This window comes from Phyllostomus discolor, chromosome 4 (genome assembly GCF_004126475.2).
Source record: "Phyllostomus discolor isolate MPI-MPIP mPhyDis1 chromosome 4, mPhyDis1.pri.v3, whole genome shotgun sequence".
NCBI classification, from domain to species: domain Eukaryota; kingdom Metazoa; phylum Chordata; class Mammalia; order Chiroptera; family Phyllostomidae; genus Phyllostomus; species Phyllostomus discolor.
The window spans coordinates 57,463,724-57,480,951 of record NC_040906.2 but is presented as its reverse complement, the minus strand read 5'-3'; the positions used below and the strand labels follow the sequence as shown (position 1 = coordinate 57,480,951).

General features: G+C 39.4%; 1 protein-coding gene across 1 annotated transcript in view; it reads right to left on the bottom strand.

The window, feature by feature from the left end:
• GRB14 (growth factor receptor bound protein 14) overlaps positions 1 to 17,228 on the bottom strand; it is a 126,040-nt gene that overhangs the window by 25,846 nt on the left and 82,966 nt on the right.

The window sequence follows — 17,228 nt, the reverse complement described above, 5'->3', positions numbered from 1 at the left end:
TTCAGGGAAACATACTTTGTATTAACAATGAAGACAACTAGGTAAGGTGGGAAGGCACTAAGGAGGAAAGTCACTAAAATGGAGTAAGCAGACAACTTTAAGGGGGTGACCATAACATGCAAAATACCTATTTAATAAGAAACTGAGTAACTTAGCAGCAATATTCCTAATAGCCCCAAACTAGAAACCACCCAAATGCTTATCAACATGAGAATAAATAAGTTTTATAATAGCATGCAGTGGGATATATACAACAACAAGCAGTTTTATGGATGAATTTCACTAACATAATGTTAAACAAAATAAGTCAGACACAGAGAGTACATACTATATGATTCCACTTATAGAAGGTTCAACATCGGTAAAATAAATCTACGGTATCAGAAATCAAGATAAAGAGGATGGTGGGTGAGTAAGTGGGGTCTGGTGGGAACCACTAAGTATGGAAAATATCCCATAGATCTGGGTGTTGAATATTCAGGCATATGCAATATCTGAGAATTCATCGAGTTGTCCAATGTGGTTTGGTCACATTTTTTAAGATAAGTGACACTGCAATAAAAAAGTTAAAGTAGCTGTGAAATTACTAATGTAAAACAGGGAATAGAGAAAAGCCAAATAAGAAATATAGAAATCCTCTGCTTTTCCTAGGACCTTTGTGAAAAGTAACTGTGTCTCAGAAATTCAACACTCAGTAGTGATCTGTGACCTGTAACACCCAAACCCTTGAAAGTAATGTCACACTTAAATAGAAGCTTATTCTCTGAAAGGAAGTTCTTGTGAGAGTGCTCAATGAATATGGATGAGTTTGAGCAAAGTGTGCATCAGCACTCTGGGTTCTGTCCCTAACTCTGACTGCTTCTTCTGTCTCACTGACTATCTCTCACAGTTCCTTCTCCCTCCCAAGATGCAAGCCTTGGCTCAACTCTCTCCTTTTCCTTTCTCTAAATTAATTCATGCTCTCCTCTTTATCCATCACATCTGTGAAGTTCCCTGAAGTGAAATCTCCAACTACAGCTGCTTTTACTCATAACTCATACTGCAGTGCTAACTGCTAGACTTTCGACCACCTCAGAGAGTTTGTGTATAACCAAAATCAGTAAGGCAGTTCCTAAAAATACTAAGCAATTTCATCAATTCCCTTTCTGGGTATATAAACAAAAGAAGTGACAATAGGGATTGGAACAAATATCTATACACCAATGTTCATAGTAGCAACATTCACAATAGCCAAAAGGTGGAAACACTTTAATGTCCACCAACAAATGAATACACAATGAAAAACAATACAGACATACAATGGAAAAATTAGCCTTAAAAAAGAATAAAGTTGTAACAGATGCTACAACATTGATGAACCTTAAAAATATTTGTTTTGCAAAATAAGAAAGACACAAAAGAACAAATACTGTGTAATTCCATTTATATAAGGTACTTAGAATAAAAAATTAATGGAGACAAAAAGTAGAATGGTGGCTGTCAGAGACTGGGGAAAGGAAGAAATGAGGAGTTATTGTTTAATGGGTTGAGTACGGAGAGACAAAAATGTTCTAGAGATGAAATGTTGGTGGCTCTACAACATGAATATACATAATTCCAGTGAACTGTACTCTTAAAATGCATAAAATGATAAATTTTGTTATGTGTATTTTACCAAAATTTAAAAAAGAAACAAAATCCTCTTCCTTTTTCCTTCTCAAACTGCTTTTTCCTAAATTTTCCTATCTCCATTACATCTCTCTCCACATATACTTCCATATCCTCTACTCTTGCTATCCCCAATGTCAGGGATTCTTCCTCTGAGTGTCTCTCATACAATCAACTCCCTACCCATTCCCACTATCACCATTCCTTTTCAGACCTTCAACTTTTTTTAACTGATCTCCAAACCTCTACTTTCTTGGTCTTTCGATCCTACCTGAACACTAATATCACAACAAACCTTGTGAGCAGTTTGTATCAATGTGATCCCTGCTCAAAACACTTGTGGACTTCCCAGCTTGTTATGAGACAAACCCATGTAGTCTGGCAGTCATGACTCACTTATTTATCCATCCACTAGACAAATATTTATCAAAAGCCTACCAAGTGTCTGACAATTGTCTTGGGGCTTGAAACTTTGTAGTAAAAAGTCAAAAATCACTGCCTTATGGAGCTTTCATTCTGACGGAAAGATATGGACAACGAACAAAATGTTAAGTTTTAAAATGTTGCTATACTTCCAGCAAGATGGAGGAATAGGTGGACGCACCGTACCTCCTCGAACAACCAAGATTAGAACAACAATAATTTACAGACAGAATAACACCCAGAACTGACAGAGGATTTATCTGAATGGAAATCGGACAGCCAAGAAGTTGAAGTAGACCCATATATCCAGACTGGTAGGAGAAGACGAGCCGGGCGGGCGCGGGGCTGGTGTGGGTCGGCGGCGCAGAGGTCGGGGAAAATCTGGTGCGAAATCGGCGTGACAGCCATCCGGGGTGCAAGAACGCAGCGGTGATCCCTGAGTACGCAAGCTGCGGCTGGCGGACCCAGTGAGGCAGCGATTGTGGACCAGGGCAGAACTCGCAGCCCAGGATCCCAGAGAGGGGACTGAGCCCAGGAGAACGGAACTACCGCCATTGTTCCCTCCCGTCCCGCCCCCGCCCCCGCCCCCACATATAACGTCACAATCTAGCGACTGGGGTGCCCAGCCCTGGTGAACACCTAAGGCTCCGCCCCCCACCGTAACAAGAACGACCGGACCGGGAGAAAAAAAAGGATAGACAGGGAAAGATATGTTTCCAACAGAACAGATCAGTCCCCCAAGACTCATCCTTTTGAGCGACCAAGAAATAGCCAGTCTATCAGATGTGCAGTTCAAAACACTGGTGACCAGAAAGCTCAGGGAATTGGTTGATTTTGGGCACAATTTAGATGAAAGGATGCAGGTTACCATAAAAGAGATGCAGGAAGATATACGGAGGAGAGCCAATAGTGAAAGGAAGGAATCTGAGTCTCAAAACAATACAGTGGACCAGAAGGAAGATAGAATCAACCAAGCAGGAAAGCATGATGAAATAAGAATTCAAAAAATCGAGGAAAAGCTTAAGAGCATCCAGGACACCTTCAAACGTTCCAACATCCGAATTATAGGGGTACCAGAATGGGAAGGGGAAAGGCAACAAATTGAGCACGTATTTGAACAAATAATAAAGGAGAACTTCCCCATTCTGGCAAAGGGAACAGTCTTCCAAGAAATCCAAGAAGCTCAGAGAGCCCCAAAGAAGTTGGACCCAAGAAGAAACACACCAAGGCACATCATAATTACATTAGCCAAGGTAAAAACGAAGGAGAGAATCCTAGAAGCAGCAAGAGATAAGGGGACAGTCACCTACAAAGGAATTCCCATCAGACTGTCAGCTGATTTCTCCAAAGAGACCTTCCAGGCAAGAAGGGGCTGGAAAGAAATATTCCAAGTCATGAAAGACAAGGACCTACATCCCAGATTGCTCTATCCAGCAAAGCTCTCATTTAGAATGGAAGAGAAGATAAAGTGCTTTTCAGATAAGGTCAAATTAAAGGAGTTCATCATCAGCAAGCCCTTACTTTATGAAATGCTAAAGGGACTTATCTAAGAAAAGAAGATAAAGAAAAAACATGTATAGTAAAAGGACAGCAAACTCACAATTATTAACAACCACACCTAAAGCAAAACCAAAAGAAACTAAGTAAACAACTAGAACAGGAACAGAACCACAGAAATGGAGGGCACGTGGAGGGTTAGCAGCAGGGGGGTGGGAGGAGGAGAGAGGGGGAAAAGGTATAGAGAATAAGTAGCATAGAATGTAGGTTGAAAATAGATAGGGGGAGGGCAAGAATAGTACGGGAAATGTAGAAGCTAAAGAACTCATAAGTATGACACATGGACATGAACTAAAGGGGGGAAACGTGGGTGGGAGAGGGGGTACAGGGTGGAGGGGAGAGAAGGGGTGAAATGGGACAACTGTAATAGCATAATCAATAAAATATATTTTAAAAAATAATAAATAAAATGTTGCTATAAATACTACTTAGAAAAATAGAACAGGGAAGAGGGAGAGAGGAGGGCACAAGGGAAAGGAGTCCATTTTCAACAGCTTGCCAAGGAAGGTCTCTTACGGAAGGTAATATGCGAACAAAGACCCAAAGAAGAAGAGGATATAAGTCAAGCAGGTATCTAGAGGAAGAACAAGAACAAAGCTCCTGAGGCAAGAGAAAGGATGATGTGTTTGAAATACAGCATGAGGTTAATGCCGCTTAAGCTGAGTGAGCAAAAGAGAGAGTGCCAGAATAGGTTAGAGAAGTAATGGCATGGGGAGCCTGGATAAAGCCGTGCAGTTCATAGTATGGATCTGGCTTTTCCTCTGAGTTAGATAAGAAGTCATTTCAAAGAGAAGGAATATCGTGAACCAAGATGTTTTCATTGGATTACATTGGCTGCTAAGTGTAGAACAGATCCTAAGAGGCTTAAAGACAGAAGTAGAACATTGTAATTAGGGGATGGTAGATGATGTGGCTTGGATTAGAGTAGTATCATCAGTCCACATGTAAGAAGTAGGAAAAATCTAGATATGTTCTTAAGATAGAGCCAACAGGGTTTGCTGACAACTTGGACGTGGAATGAAAGAGAGAAGACAGTTAAGGAAGGCACTGAAAGTCTTTGTCTAAGCTCTTGGAAGAACTGTGTTGCCATGAATGAGTTTAGAAGACTGTATGAGAAGTGGGTTGGGGGATGAGGGGTTGTAGATCCAGGAGTCACTGAGATATTGAGTGGAAGTTGCCTCCCTAACAACCTTTTGTATGACAAAAACCCAGCTGTTTGTGACACAAACAAGCTTACAAAACACAGTCCACATTATTAAACATACTATGTGCTAAGCACTATATATTCTTTGCAACTACAATAAGAGAAAATTTCAAGGTATTACGAAAGATAGTTGTTTGTCTCTCTGTACCAAATACTTCTCTCTACCACTAAGAAAATAGCATCTGTTCTGCTCTCAGGATACATATACAGAGAGGAAAATAATGACCGAGATGCATTTTCTTTCCTTTTGAGCTTCAAAGTAGACTTTATCAATCTTTGACAGATATAACTGCTTGGGGAGAATCATGCTTAGCCAATCCTCCATTGCCTCATACAGAGATCCACCCTTTGTCTTCTGGGAAAGGAGCTGGAATCAAGGGGTTAGTGGAAGAGAGGGTGGAGTACAGACTGAGATGGAGCTAGACTGTAAGCAGATGATGTAGGTCCCAAGTAACCCTGCATCTTGCACCCTTCCAGAACTAGAACCCCAGGATAGGGAGTTGATGGAGATATAATGCCAGGTAAGTTTTTGTGTGGCTCAAACCGTTGTAGCCTTAGGAGACCTGTAGTCTTAAGTAAATGCCTTGAGTCTAGTATGGTAGAAAAGCAATAGCTGAGTGTAACATCAAGGCAGAGGAGTCCATACCATCCCGGCATGGGGAAAGAGCACTAAAGTGGAACCAAGTGCCCCAGGAGAAGCATAGAAGGGCCAAGAGAAAACCATGAACTTAAGGGACTTTTTGATAGAGTCAATACTTTGAGAGGAACAAGACTTTTCAGAACATGAAGAGTTGGACAAGAGTTAGACAAATAGCTTCTGGGGCTTAAATGTCCCACCAGAGTATTAGAGGAGTGAAAGTAGGCCTGATCCTTCAACTGAGAATATTTTAACCTTAAATTTAACTCCTTTATAGAACATGAATGTATTATTTACCATAAGACTGAGAACAATCCAAGAAGCAAACAAATAAAGATTAAACTATCTGCCATTGGGAAGCCAGGAGACTGAAGGTCAAAAAATAATTCAGTTATAGAAATAAAGTAAGTTACATCTCTGCAAGTCTCAATCTGAGACCTTTTTTATTACTGTATTTAATTCCTGTAATATCTGCAATAGGATGAATAATGGCCCCAATACTGGTTCCTAATATCTTGAACCTGTAAATGTTACCTCATATAGCAAAGACTTTGTAGATGTCATTAACTTAAATATAATGAGATGAGGAAATTATCCTGAATTATCCAGGTAGGCCTTAAACCCAAACACAAGTATCTTTATAAAAGAGAGACAGAAAGAGATATGACACAGACAGAAGAAGAAAAGGGCAATGTGACCACAGAGTATAGTTTCAGGTGATGTGGCCACAAGCCAAAGAATGATGACAGCCACCAGCAGCTGAATGAGGCAAGGAATTCCCCCTAATTGGATTGCCCCAATGCCCTCGGAAAGAGAGTGGCCCTGCTAACACCTTGATTTCAGCCCAGTAAAATTAGTTTTGAACTTTACCTCTAGAACTCTTAAAGATTATTTGTTTTTTTTAAGCCACCAAGTTTTTGGTAATGTGTTACAGAGGTCTTAGGAAACAAATACAATAATCTAATGAGCAAGTTATATCTCCACTCTATAGCAAATGAAACTAAAGTTCAGAATGGCAAAATCTTAGGATTTAAATGGCAGTCCCATCCTGGATCCAAGTTGATGCTCTTTGCAAAGCATTGCAACGGGACTTCACTACACTTCCCATCAGAGAGGCATCTCCTGCTGCCTCTGCTGGTCTGTTTATATCCTGCTCATTCTTCCCGTTTACTAGCTAAAATCTCACATGTTCCTGCAGTTTTCATGTTTCAAATGCCTCATTTTTTTATTTTGAAATGAATCAAAATGTTTGTTTCCATAAACATTTGCTAATTAAGTGAAAATAAGCAACCATATTCTGAGTGGAAAGAGAAAGAAAATAATGGGCAATATTTCCAATTTTATGAATCTCAACCTTATATGAAAGTAACATAAATCATTTGAATCTTGATAGCATCAAAAAAGAAAAAGAAGGAAAGAAAGAAAGAAATAAGCCCTGGCCAGTGTAGCTCAGCTGGAGCACTGTCTTGGAACCCAAAAGGTCACAGGTGCAATTCTTAGGGTATGTGTCTAGGTTGTGGGTTCGATCCCTGGCTGGCGTGCATGTGAGAGGCAACCAATAGAGGTTTCTCTCTTACATAGATGTTCTCTCCATCTCTTCTCCCTCCCTTCCCTCTCTCTAAAATCATAAACATGTCCTCAGGTGAGAATTTAAAAAAGAAAAGAAAGAGGGTAGAAAAACCAAGCACATTTGAATGGTTATGACAAAAGAACAACTAGAGAAATATATGTGACCACAAAAGAAGTGGCAGTCTAGCCAGGGTTTTGTTTACATGAAATAAAACCCAGCATATCAATCTAGAAAGAAAAAATAAAGGATATAATATCTGCAGAAAGCTTCACAGAACTGTAATACCAAATTTTTAAATAATGCATGTACTACCATCAGGAAAACATACTGGTAATCTTAAAAAAAATTTCTTCAAAAAGAGCTAGCAAAACCTGGAGTATGTGAGAAAGCAAAATACATACTTTTAATTCTTTCAAAGAAAATTTCTGATACTATTCTATTAAAAATTCAGATAATGTATAAAAAAGCAAATAAAGTCCAGAGGATCAAATACAGCTAGCTCCTGGTTCTTATCTCATAAAGTCATTTGGTAATGGAGATAAAACTTTATTTTAGAATCAGCTTTTTAAAAATTATATCATGTTATATTAAAACAATCTTTTTAGGTTTATATATCCCCATCCCAATTTGAATGCATGGTCATATACCATGCATATGAGAAGGAGAAGACTTAGTAAGAGAAGACTCCTACTAAGTCTTCTTATGTTAAAGAACCAATGCCACAATAATCCAAATAACCCCAAGAGGCATAACTGATGATCAGGTGAACATCTTACAGAAAATTAGTGGGTTTTTAAAAAGGCAGATATCTGACTAAATACACACCTTAACAGGGAGTAAGTTCAAGAAAATGCAGGATGAGTAAATGGATTCCTTTCAGAGGAAAAGAAAAATGCTTAATGGGGAGGTAAAAAGTTACCGAAGACCAGCATTGTTTGACCTAGGCCCAAGCATCACCAGGACCAGAGAAAAGGAAGGGAAAAGCCAAAACAGCACAAAATACTAGTCTAGATGGCTTACAATACACTTTCTTTTTGCTCTTCTTTAGCCTTATTCTAAAACCAAGCAGATTTTAACCAACTAAGCAACCCTAAGTAATTTATTGCATTTGTAAAATATCTAAACAAAACAAATTAATTTTGTAATCAGAGGCTCCTTGCTGCAACATCAGAAAACACTGATATTAGAGACTACCACCCAGAACAAACTCAGATTTTGAGTTACCATTTGAAAAGCGACCCCAGGCAGCTTGTACATACATTCACCATAATTATTTTAAAGACCTTATTTTAAAGCACCATAAATGCATCTAAAATACTACAGTAAAACATATTAGTATATCTTCAAAGTTGTATCTATCTTTTTAACTTTTTTAATTTTAAAAAGTAAAGAAAGTATTTCTCAGGCATTGGAAAGTAAATTACAATAATCAAATACCACTCCTATAGAAGCAGAAAAATGGGAGAGAGGCCAGTTTAAATCACTTCAATACAGAAACCAAACAGGAGGAAAACAGGAAAGCAAGCCTCCAAAAAAGGGGAAAAAAATCTTTTTTAAAACAAACAAAAAAAGCTTCATATTGCTTTAAATTTATTTTTTGTTTCTAACAGATCAGTGAAGTATTATTATAACAATACAATATTAACAAATAATGATAACTACATATAATTGTTTTCTATTTAATTTTCAGAAACTGTTCCTTTAAAACACAGAAGAGAAAAAAATGTTTCTTCTGAAACTGTTGATTTAACTTGAAAGTCCTTTTAAAAAAACTCAAACCTCCCAGTATGGAAAGTGTTCACCTGTGAACTTCTGCCTAGATTTCTTCGCTGAATCTACTGCAAGTACAGCGTGGGGTTCAGATAGAAACCTGAGTCCCTACTCTTCTCATTACTTGATAAGAGAAGAAACAAGAATGGCTTTTACCTCTAATTCACTGAGAAAACAATTCTCTATATACCTTTGTTACAGGAAACTCCAGGAGACAAATGGTCCTTGTACTTCTCTGTGCTGGGCAGAAACTACACACATTTTGTCAATCTTATTTTCAGATAAAAATGAACAGCTTCTGACCAAGCAAAACAAAAACTGGAGAAGCAAAGAATAAAATAGGGCTCAATTTCTAAAAGGTCCCTTTATCTAAGAAAACTACTTAATACCAACAAGATCCCTCAGAAAATTGCCACCACCAAATTCAGCTTCCCAAGGGCAATAAGAGGAAAATCTCGACACTTCAGCTCATGAGTAGAAAGTCCTTGTGGATCATTCTTTAGCAAATCTAAATAGTTCTCACATTAACTCAGACTCGACGATCACAACCTGTATTCATAGAAAGCCTTATTTCTCTATAGTGTTTGCATACATATTATCTCAAGCTGACTGGTAAGTTCCTCAAGAGCTAAGAAACAACTTCTATAAATTCTAAGTTACCTAATGCATGCTTTAAGGACTTGGAGTAAATTTCCACGTGGGCATGAGGTGTGATTGCTTCGGTTTCTTTTCCAAGTCTCTGCCTGCTATGTACAATATGCTGCAATCCATTCTTTGAACTTAATATAAATACCTTACAGTTTGGTACAGCTTAGTTAAAAAAAACACTTATTTGTCATAAATCCTGGGTTACAAAGATGTATGTATACACAGAGCTCCAGCTCTCATGGAATTACTGTCTAGTTATAATAATACAATCACTATGGAGATAGTTGCAAAAATGTCCCAGTAGCACAGAAGATGGGTGTTTGACCCAATTTGGAACTTCAGAAAGATGTCTGAGTTAAGTCTTTAACTTATGTATTTAACTAATGTCTTTCAAAGTTTGTAAATTGTGTTTATGCCTTTTGTCCAATTACAGAAAATTTGAAAACACAGACAGCTAATAATCCCAATCCATCTTTAAACCTGTCAATCAGGCATAAGTACTTAAAATTTCAGTATATTCCCTTCTTGCTTTTTCTCTAGCACATATATAAGTAGCTGTGTATATATTTTTCACAAAATTTAGAAAACATTTTTTACATTGAAACATATATATAAAATATAAATATGGTTTCTAAATTTGGTAAAATATACATACTTTTTTCAATCTATCGTTATAATCTTACATCAGCCCACATCAGTCATCACAGGAAGAACTCCAAGAACATAAACCAAAGCTGTATAACTTACATCCTATGGATATACAGTAATTTATAATACCCTCCTATTATAGTAGCACTAGGTTTTATTGTTCAAATTAATATTATAAAAGCAATCCTGCTTAAATAGCCCTACGATACCTATTCTTTGTCCAAATCTGCTTGTTGCCCACACCCATCCACAGCATGCACTTGCAGGAGCGTCACCTCCCAGGACACAATTCATCATTATCACCCCTAGTGCTTCCAGCACTGCTCCGTTATTTTGGGAGCTGGAATTTCCTAGTGGACGCATGAGAAGGAATGGTGCCAGTAAGTATCCTGATTGTATCCCTGGAACAGCTTTTGACCAGCAAATGTCTGTTCCCAGGGGCTGGGCACCTGGAGGAGGTGGATGTGTCTCCCTACCCACTCTCAGGTGGAAAGGGTGACGGTGCTTCTGAACTCTGAGCATCGGATCACACCAGCTGCTTTTCTCTCTCCTTGCCCTAGAGGATAGCACTAGGTAGCTTTCAGTAAGCTCGGACAGGGTTTTCATCTTATCATGTCTTCGTACATATTTTTAGGACACAGCTGTCACGACCACCGACCAGCAGTGACTGCGGAATGCTGCAGATGGCTCGTCGAAACGCGAGAAAAACATAAACAGAGACAACCGAGTCCTGTGGAGAAATAGGGACGAAACGGCCACTCTCCCTAGTGGAGAGCGCCTCGGCCACCCTCCCCAGGGGAGAGTGCCTTGTTCTCCCGCCCAAGCAGGCTTTTATTGGGTTCGTTCACACAGGAATTAAGGTAAAGCTCATTAATCATTACTAGGCAGTAAAGATCAAACAATAGATAACAAAGAACTCTGAGGGCCTATTTTGAGTCAGGGTCAGATAGCTAAAGAGCTGTAAAACTTTGAGGAACAAACTTACTTCTTGCTGGGACCCTTATCAGTTAATTGAGAGCATTCTAAACAAAGCAAGTTTCATAGGATTTCACATATTCTTTCTTAGGCCTGATCACCCGGGGAACCCGCCCTTTCCAGCACAGGGCTGTACCACCCTGTCATTGTTTCAAGCTTAGGTGGAGCAAGGGAAGTAAGGCAGCCAAGAGATTAGGAGATTTTCTCACAGACAATGAGGACTCAGGTTTTGTCAAAGCCGAGGGGCAAGGGTCCATCACCCCCTTTTGCTGTAGCCCCCAAAGTCCTTCCTTGGGGACCTCCCACATGATTGTGCCTGTCTTAGGTCATTCCCCCCTTGGGGAATCTTACCCATCATTGGCTAATCGACCAAGCATTGGGGGCCAGGCAGGGTGAAGTAAAAGGAGCAGAAGCAGCTCTCCTGCCAGGGAGATAAGCTTTTGTCTCCTTGGTGGCTTACAGTCCGAGGTCATTCCCTCGGCCTTAGCCTTGGCAGGGGTTATAGCTTCTGATACCAGGCAGGGTGGTTCCCAACACACAGCTAGTGGTTATATTTTACTGCCATTTTAACTAAAATTCCGAGTAAGCCTTGGAAGAGACACAGCAGTTAGCCAGGTAAAGATGGGTGAGAAAGGACTTCCTCAGAATCTCAACAGCAGGAGCAAACAAACCAAGGAGCAGAATCCATAGTGTATGGGAGTGACTAGAGGTAGTTCTCTAATGAAGAAACTAGAGGAAGGAGGGATGAGACACAAGGCTGGAGAGAGGAGGGAGAGTCCGGGCGCAGTTGCTACAATTCTGCAAAGGAACTTGGACCCTAATGCAAGGAGAATCAGACCAGGAAGCAGATGGGTAACTGATGTAACCAAAGGTAAGGAGAAGAGCTTTAAAACAGAGTAACAGGAGAGAGACGATGAGATCTGAACTCAGACTATAAGAATAAGGGTACTGAGAAGGAAAAACCAGCTGGACCAGGAGGCAAGTTTGGTTACAAGCACTCTTTGCTGGTTTCATATTTTCTACCTCCAACCTTAGTGTGCTACCGGGATACCATATTTCCTGAAAGCTCAGGTCAGGGCTCCAGCAACCTCCATAGGGGAGGAAGAACAGGGTTCCATGTCCCAAAAGCATCACAGTTACTTCTGCCGGTGATGAAGGGAGTCACAATGCTGAGGGCTAGTAGATTCCAAACAGCACAGAAAGAACAACAACATATGAACTCCAGAAAACAGAAAAAAAACACACTTGAGCTACTTTTGTTTTAAAAAGAAGTGAAGGAGCAGCTTGAAAGCAGGTGCCTGTGAGGCATTCCCTCACTGCCACTGTGCACTGCTTCTGTCTTATAGAGATCACGTGGGGATAGCCGCACACATAAAAGTGGTATCATTAAAAGCCTCCAGTCATTCACTTTGCTTATTAAAGCCACTCCACAATGAAAATCATAATGGAAATCTTAGCTGTCCCTAGCAATGACACTAAAATACAATTAGTTCTTCTTCCCAAGGAGTATAGAGGTATGCGCTTGAGGTATTGTGTTAATTGCCACTGCTTCATACCATAGCTTCAATCAGGAATCAGAATGGGAGCAAGACAAGCATGGATGTCACTAAGTTCCTAAGGACTGAAAACTGGAGTTTTCCTCCCGTCATCCTCTCAACAATGAGGACTCCATCTGGGGAACTACAGTGACACCCAGTGGCTGTGAAGTATTATAAGACACCAGTTACAAAACTTCAGTTTATTACATGATGAGGAGGGGAAATACTTGTTGGTATGCTGAAATTTTCAACTCAATGCCTATAAAAATGTGCATACAAACAGAAACTCATCACAGTATGATCCAAAATCAGGCAAATCAGTGATTTATAATGAAATCAGCATGTTTAGCTACCTTTGATAATTTACTCCACCTATTAAAATTCTCGGTGGTGTTTATTAACAATGATGGGCAGAGGATATGAAGTACTGATATTGTATTCAAAGTTCCAAAGAGCCTATTGCCTCATGCTGTGTGCACATGTGAGAACAAGTCACGGCCAGCCCTCTCACTCGGTCATACAAACAGCTGATACAAGGTGAGCCAGGCTTGACCACTTTGATCCCAATAGTTTTGACAGTATCTCTGTAAAGATGTATCTGAAAATGTTCCGGAGGGTTCAAAATTTCAATTTATATTTATAGCATGTGTGAGAAACACAGATGGAGAGTGTGACAGAGACAAACCAACAGCAGAATCCCAGGAATATCTGCCTGACCTATTAGGGTGAGGATAAACCAACCTGCTTCCACAGAAAACACATACACTTTAGAATCTGACAGAATGCAGGTTTGTGCAATATTTGACTCTAGGCAAGGTGTTTCATCAGTAGTCTTTGTGTTCCTATATGTAAAATGGAGATTAAGAAACATCATACAGGGTTGCTATGAAGCAAAGTATTAAGAGTATCTATCAAGATTAATGTAACACCTCTCACTCAGTGCTTTGCATGTATAAGATGCACATTAATAGTAGCTATCATGTATATGCATTCATATTAAAAACACTAAGAAGACTGAAGTTCCCTTTGTCACAGAAAATACTCTGAAAACAGACTTTAGATTCCATAAACCTGCCATATTTTGAATGTCAAGTGCTCCTCTTCCTGACTCTAGTAATTTGGAGCAAGCTTTAGCAAATCAGAAGCAATACCTATTAGCAACAGAGAATGTCTCTGAAATTCTCCTAAGTTTATCTTGGACATTAAAATGAATGAAAGTGCAGGAAACCCTCAACTCTCATGTATCCCCTAAGTCAAAATGCTCTTGCATAAAAGGTTTCAGCACCTCACAAACACTGAACATCAAGTGTGCAGATCACAATGTGCAGATGGTACAACGGGGCACGCACGACTAGCAAAAGTGAGAAAGGGGCAAAGACCAATCCAGGAAGCCACAAGTAGTTTGCTGTAAAAGAAAAACAACATTGCTCAGCCTCCAAAAGGTCAAAACCTGCATTCTGGCCTTCCTAGCAGCATACTTTAAAAACGACATCAGCTCATTCTGCTGTCTGACTCAAAGACCTCCAATTCTTTTCCTCTCACTCGATGTAAAAGTCAAGTCCCCTCCATGGCCTATGAGACCCTCCATGAGCTTGCTCCGCAGCAGCTCCATGAAGTCCTCTCCCATTACTTCCCACCTTACTGACTCTACTCCAGACATAGCAGCCTCTTGGCTGCTTCCTGAACACAGCACATTGCATGGTCCAGCCCTTTTCACGGGCTGCTCCTTCTGTCTAGAACAATCTTCTTCCATTTGTAACTGTGAGGGTTGCTGCTGTTGGCTTCACGTCTCCACTCAAATGTCTCACTGTCAGAGAAAACGTCCCTGGTCCCTCTATTTAAAGTGCATCTCTCCCCTCCCCCAGCTCTCTGTCCCTCTTCCCTGCCTCCCTTTTCTCCCTAGCACTTCCATCACCTAAGGGACTACACATTTTTATCATGTGTCTTTCTTTCCCTGCTAGAACGCAAATGCATAAGGGCAGTGCTTTTTGTCTATTTTGTTCACATGACACCCCCAGGACCCACACACAGAAAGGGCTTGGTACAAAACAGTCAATAAATATTTGCTAAATTGTTTGAGGAAGGCAACAGGGGAAGCAAAGTTAGGGAGAGTTCCTAGATTTTGTGGAATCTGTAAAGTAAACAAAAATAAAAATGCCCAAGATGCTTTTTTCAGTACACACATATACAAAAAAAGTATAGTTTAGAGACTATGTTAAAACAGAGGCACTAATCAATGCCATCTTGGTGCTGTAAAATCACGGATAATGTTGCTTCTTTCTTGATATCTTTGTTTCTCAGTTACGTGAATTATTCAGCTCTCAATGAGCTGAATTATTTTTGTATTGAAAATATTTTTAAAATAATAGATACTACTGCCTCTCTTTCAGAATTCCACTCATTGAAAATTCTTTATGTCAAGTCTAAGAGCAGTCAAGAGTATCTCCTGAGCAATATACAGATCTGAATAGCTGGTCACCAAGTTTTGAAAAACATTTATTATCCTTTGGTTCTTGATTATATCAATAGCACTCAAAAAAGATTTACAGGCGAAGGTGTTAGTGGTTCATTCTATTGACAAAGAGCATCTGCAACTTCATGTCATATTTAGGGTAGGGGGAACCTGCTCTAGTTCTTTTCATTCATTTTAATATGCAAATGGAGAAAAAGTTACTTAATATCACTACTAGATTCAATTAATATTGCAAGAGTATTTATAACCTACACACACAAATTAAATGTGTGTAAATAAATACATCAGTTTTATATTTTATGCTGAAGAAGGCCAACAGTGGTTAATTGTTATAATGTTAAAGAAATGGAAGCTGGTAAATCAGTCACACATTAGTATTCCAGTAGCATTAGCATCTAGAAGTTTTCTACTGCTTCAAAGTACAATCAGAGGAAAAAAAGACTACAAGGAAGCTCCAGAACTACATTTCTTTCTCATAGGCTTTGGTCTAAGGCATGGTTGATGAAGCCATGAGACACTATCCTCACATCTTTGATTTTATTTCAGTACTGTTTCCAGAAAATATAGTAATGAAAAAATTTATTTCTATATATCTAAAAGTTTAATTTAGTATATAGCTCAAATTGATTCTCAATGTTCCATCTTAAATTTTAAAGACTTGTACATTATATTCCTTAATATAACTCACAGTGATCTTAGTGAAAACTGCTGTTTGATTTAGAGTAGCTTTTTTATTACTTCAAGCTGTTTGTTATGGATACAGTAGAGTGACCATAACCAAAAAATATGTTTTAAAGGCTCCCCAAAAGAAAGATTTGTAAGTATAAAATACTGTGATTATATATTATTCTAATTAAGACCTATGTCCCAAGAAGCGTAAGTAAGTGAAAGAGTTTGGAACATGGCAGATATCTACTGAGAGTCAACACTGCATTTCTAGGAGATGAACACCACAAATAGAAGTTAAATTAGTCACAAATGGCACTGAAGAAAGTATAGGTGGAGCTTTTTCTGCCCTAGGGAGGTGAGGCTATTTTGCACAGACTAATATAGCATACCTTCATAATTCAGGTTTTCTTGGCAGCAATATGCTCAGCTGCCAAGATCAGCTGACATACTGTAGCTCATCAACTATCAGCTGGGGCTGGGGAACATGGGCTGGGGTTCAGAATCAATGTGGAGACTGCCAGACTACAGGTTTCTTTTCCACAGCTTTCGCTCTCTCGATTCCCTGAGGTTCTGACATACCCTAGGACAAGAGTCTTCAGCCGGAAGTACACAAACACTTTCCAAAGGGTTCACAGGTTGCAGGTAGTTTTAAATGAACCACTTTCCAGAATCTTTTAAAAGAATACAACTTTTCTGTCAACATCGTCTTTATTTCATTTCATAAAACAGAGGCAAACCTCTCATCTGAACTGAACCTTGCATTGGCTATTGCTCTGTGGAATACACCTTCTATGAACCAAAGGGAACATTTAAATACTGGTAGTTAGCTTTGTAAGAAAGTGAATGACTCATGTCTAGGTATACAATTCTCAATTCTTTGAACAAATTGAAGAAAATACTTCAGCTGTCACTGCCAAATTATTTAAAACAACTTTGATGGTTTACTACTAAAAGTTTCTAACAAATAATTCAAAGGGGCTTACAGTAGGCTAAATAACAGATCCCACACCCCGCCCCCCCCCCAAAAAAAATCCACACCTTAATCTCTGGAACCTATGAATGTTCTCTTAGATAGCAAAAAGAGAGAGAGGAGGAGGAAAAGAAAGAAGAAAGTAGAAGTAGAAGTAGAAGAAAGGGAGGGAGGGAAAGAAAGAGAAAAAGACTTTGCAGATATGATTGTGTTAGGATCTTGAAATGAGAACATTTTCCTGAATGATCTAAGAAGAGCCTAAATGCTCCTGTTCTTGTAGGAGAGAGTCACCGGGAGATCTGACAGACAGGAGGAGAAAGCAACACGACCCAGAGGTAGGGGCCTAAGTGATACGGACATAAGCCAAGGAATGGCAGCTGCGTCCAGAAGCTGGAAAAGACAAGGAGCAGATTTTCTCCTAAAGCCTATGGAGAAAGTGCATTCCTGACAATAATTTCATTTTAATCCCAGAACCAGCAACCTTGATTTCAGACTCTGG